At 47.2% G+C, this 5000-nt stretch overlaps 1 pseudogene; it reads left to right on the top strand.

The window, feature by feature from the left end:
• Positions 1-630, top strand: part of LOC120907566 — a 4961-nt pseudogene extending 4331 nt beyond the window's left edge.
• Positions 631-5000: the final 4370 nt, after the last annotated feature.

Raw genomic sequence — 5000 nt, 5'->3', positions numbered from 1 at the left:
TGTGGCCGCCAAGCGTTCATAGCGACGTGGCTTTTTGATCCTTCGATGTCGGCTCTTCCTATCATTGTGAAGCAAAATTCACCAAGCGTAGGATTGTTCACCCTTTCAAGGGAACGTGAGCTGGGTTTAGACCGTCGTGAGACAGGTTAGTTTTACCCTACTGGTGTGTGCTTATAGTCGCTATCTTAACGGAATTCCTGTGCAGTACGAGAGGAACCACAGGTACGGACCACTGGCTCAATACTAGTCCGACCGGACTTTGGTATGACGCTACGTCCGCTGGATTATGCCTGAACGCCTCTAAGGTCGTAGCCAATCCGAGCTGATAGCGCTTCTCAAACCCATTAGGTGTTCGGAAGCTAGCGGGCTAACAACCCTCTGAGATCCGTTGGAGTCTGCGTCTGCAGCCCGGCGTCTCATCCCGCTATACCTAGGCCGCAATGAGTGGAGTTCGCTGCACGTGTTAGTACCGTAACTGGGAACGCCGTTGGCTTGAGCTCTGCCCAACGTGGATATACCTAGTTTCGACACCTATCAACCGCCCGCAAACGACGGGACTTCAGGCTGGGAGCTGCGAGTTGTAGAGATGCGTTCGCATCGATCCTCAGGCGACCATGCTTGGTGGTTTGTCCGTGTGCCCCTTCCTCGATGTGCGCAAGCTCGTCTTGGTCTGGGGACCACGTCGACACAGGGGATACTCTTGTGAGAGCATGAGTGTACTAAGTTGAGTGTAGCAAGGGAACGTGCCCCTTCCTCGTTGGCGTAACTAACCATCTTGGTCTGGGGACCGTGGTACCGTGCTCTGGTGAAGCTTGGTGCGTGCTCCTTCCTTGTCAGACGAGTGACTTGACCTGGTCTGGAGACCGTTCCTTTATACTAGTGGACAAGAGTTGGCTACTTCCGTGTCAGACGAGTGACTTGACATAGGATGGAGAAGGACACTTAACACTAATGAGCTTGTCGGCGTGCCTCGTTCTCGACTTGATTGTCTTGATGTGAGGACCGTGCGGACCACACCAGTAAGCTTACATGCTCGTTACAAGTTGTATAAGTTGACCCGTTTGGCCCGGTTGCCTTGCACATGATGGTGTTGACCATGTTCGGTTAACAGGTCGTGTGTCGAGGTGGTCGGCCTTGGTAGTAGGATGTCTTGTGCATGTGACGTGTTGACCTGGTTTGGTCGGTGTGTCGTCGTGTACGAGATGACCTACTACCGTCAGTTTTCCAAGTTGTATCATGTGTTGACTTAGTTGACGTGTCATGTGCTTGGATGATTAGCGTACGGGTCATGTATGGTGCGCTTGCTTCAGTTGAAGGGATGTACTAGTACAGTTGTATTAATTGTTTATTTCACGATCTGGTCTTTTGGCTGGATCGTGAAAAAACTAAGTCCCAAATCCTGAACTCGAGAAGAAAGCGCCAATGACAACGTTTTTGACTGGAGCTCCCTAGCATTCGGCTCTTTCTACTTTGAAGGGATGCACTGTTGTATGAATTGTTTATTCACGAACTGGTCGTTTGATTGGATCGTGAAAAAAAATCGCTAAGTCCCAAATCCTGAACTCGACAGGAAAGCGCTGATTGCAAACATTTTGACTGGAAGTCCCTTGAAAATGGCGTTTTCGTTATTGGCATTATGTGGCACGTTTATTGTGGCTAGAACATTAATTATTCACCAAATGGCACCAAAGCTTGGCAAAGTCGCGAAACACTCCTATCTCGACGCACCAGCAATCGCAACTTGATGCAAAATAAATTGCACAAGCTAATGATACTTGTACCATGCACAGTACACCGTACCAAAATATACCCCTGAAAGTGTGCAATTTGGTGCTACCCTAGGGAATATGTATGGGAAGCCTAGCTACGTGTGTCGCACGTTCCAAGTTGCATGGACGTCGAACAGAGGCATGCAAAGCACCTATCTAGGGGAATTACTCTACGTTCTAGTAGCAAGTGCGATTTTCCGGTCCAGCACGGCAGTACGCCTGCGCATACACTCCATGTACCAAAATGTACCAACCTAGGCGTTGCTCAGTAGCTTTTGGCGGCACATAGAAAAAGTATTCGAGTTCAGATTTTTGGAACTTAGCGTATTTTTAAAACTAACAACGAAAATTAAATTATAAATCGGTAAACGGCTAGGAGTTGCTCGGCAGCTTTTGCGCAACGTGGCAAAAGTATTCGAGTTCAGATTTCTGGGACGTAGCGTATTTTCAATCATAATAAACCGAATCAAACATAACAATGATGAAACTTACACCATGTCCCAAGGTTGTGCACAAAACGTAACGATAAAGTGCTGGCGAAGTTAGAGGTGCACCAAAATTGTGTACCGATCAGGGAAAGTACTCTACGTTCCTATGATTTGGGTGAAAAGTGTTGATTAACTGCTGGTTAGAATAGACAGTTGCTTATCATACACATCGCAAACGAACACCCCTTAGTGAGCATTAGCAAAGTCAATGGCACAAAGCAATTGCAATACAAACTGATCAAGTACATTAAAGAACGCTAAGTACCAGGACTTCTTTCCAAGAATGGTGTCCGCGACGGGAGGGCAAGCGTCCTTCCCAGGTTTTCCTAGTAAACCTTGTATGGTAAACATACCCAAGCGTGTCTGTAAGCACGCAACGAGAACAGGCACATACCTAGGGAATGTACTCTACGTACTTGGACTTTTGTCCAAGAATGGTGTCACGACGGTCGGGCACTGCGACGCAATAACCAAATCCTAGGATTGTAACTTTAGTGTGCACAAACATAAACATTAACGCGTTCGCTCGGGCTGCGCCGTCCGTGTTGAACACAAATGTGGGTGATTATATGCGTGGAGGGACAAAAACATACGAGGAGGAGACAGTTTTCTGCACGATGTGCACAGAGCTCATTCGTCGTCCCGGGCGAATGGAAAAACACAAACATCGCGAGTATCGTTCTAGGTTTCTGTCTATAAAAGGGCAGGCCAAAAGGTGACCGGTTGAGATAAGCGTTTTAAGCATACAAACACTTTATTGGAACTTTTGATGCAAAAACAAGGTACGTACATGTAGGTTGTACCAACATGGACATCTATGAACGCGTACGCTCGGGCTGCGCCCTCCGTCTTGTACTTTCCTGATCGGTACACAGTTTTGGTGCACTGCTATTCCGACCGGCAACTTGTACCAACATATACATCCATGAACGCGTAAGTAGTGTACTTTCCTGATCGGTACACACTGTTGGTGCACGGCATAAGAAAGAGCTAAAATGGTCAAACTCAATCCATTTCAACAATAGATAGTCGATAGTAGCTGTGCCGATGAAGTAGGGCACGATGCAAGTTAATGTTGTTTAATGAATAACATGTCCGCCATACATTTCAGTACAAAATTGCTCAGTCAGACCTACAAAGTGCTATATCTCGAATACGAGGCGTCGGACTGGGGGTTGTAGAACAATTTTAAGTTCGTCTAATGATTCTACATCCGATTCTGGATAGCGGTTTTTGACCACTTTTCAATATTTTGTGACACCCCGAACCTAGGGGCAGCTCCTAGCTTTTTTCAAAAATGTGCACCGAACGGGCCGGAGAGCTCGTGTGGCTCAAAACATGTTTTCGCTAAAACACCTCAAAACGTGTAAGGAACGCACCCTAGATGATGAAAAGTGCAATCAGAATGTCAATCGACAACTTTGTTGGGGTACCATTTTACTCTACGGGCCAGTAGCTTAGGCGCGCCAACAGCGCTTTCCTTTCGGGTTCCCATTTTTGCCCTCCTGGGATTATGATCATTTGTTCATTGCCTACTATAGGGAGGGTACCTTGCTACGAGTCAAACATGAAGATTGCACCAAATCGTAGTTTTTACCTCTATTTAGTCGTAGGAGCATGGTTTGCAGTGGCAGTGGGTCATTAAGCCCCCGTTTGGGTCATACGTCCCCTCCGCGATAAAAATCGTCGTATGCCTATAGTCCGAACTAATGAAGCAAAAGTGGTGTCTGGTGGGCTCTGCCGATGATTTTAACCTATGATTTTGAGCTTCCACCCTATCAAAACGTTCCCTGGAGCAGTACATCACGGGTCTACGGACCCAAAGACTTCGTCGTGATGGTTTCTAGTAAAAAGTTGTAACAGCTAAGGGTTTTGAATACGCGTATATTAACCATTGCTTGAAACTAAGCTTCGTTGTCTTTAAACTCTGCAAGACCAATCGAACTTCTTAGGGAAACCCGAAGGATTCACGCTAAGCTCGATGAGCTATAATGGGTAGTGGTGCATGATCTGGTGTTCCTTGGATCTAATCCAATGAATAAATTTATGAGGGTATATATGGTGCAGGGCACAAAGCGTGATGAAACCGGGTCTCCCTACCAAATGTGGCATATTTTTTCCCTGAGAGCGAAGCTCAGACCCACGTAGGGGAGAGCGAAGTGGAACTTAAATGTTCTATGCAGCAAATGTTCGCCATGCGGATAAACAAGTTGGAATAGTTCAATGTAGTGTAATGCAAACACGAATCGCAAATAACGATACGGGACCCAGAAGCAATTCTGCGGATCCCTCGGGGAGTGGTGAGTTGATATAAATTAGAGGTGAAAGTCCAAGTTGTTCAAGCTCCGGCTCGGCAGCCGATACGAGGTTCCTGTTGGGCTTTGTACATCGCGCAGAGGCGCCGTTCGGTTCTAGCAATGATTCCCGCCACCATGTTCCATGCGTGCAGAGATCCGTTAGAGCTCGTTCAATGTGTCCCGCCGTGATTACGAAAAAGTCCAACAGTTGACCAAGTTGGGGTGCGTCAAGTAAACGCGCAGAGATGCCGTTCGGTTTAGAGCAATGTCTCCCGTATCACGTTGGAGTTCTTCCACTAGTGCAGAGAGATCGCTGAACCGTTCAATGTGTCCCGTCGTGGTGTGCTTGTACCGAACACTTAGGATACACCATGCTTTGTTGGTTTGGGATAGAGTGGTCGCGCAACTGCCTCCACGCCGCAAAGTGCCAGTTCGGATTGAAGGTC

Source organism: Anopheles arabiensis (genome assembly GCF_016920715.1).
Source record: "Anopheles arabiensis isolate DONGOLA chromosome X unlocalized genomic scaffold, AaraD3 X_pericentromeric_contig0010, whole genome shotgun sequence".
Taxonomy (NCBI): Eukaryota; Metazoa; Arthropoda; class Insecta; order Diptera; family Culicidae; genus Anopheles; species Anopheles arabiensis.
This window is presented reverse-complemented; position numbering and strand designations above follow the sequence as displayed.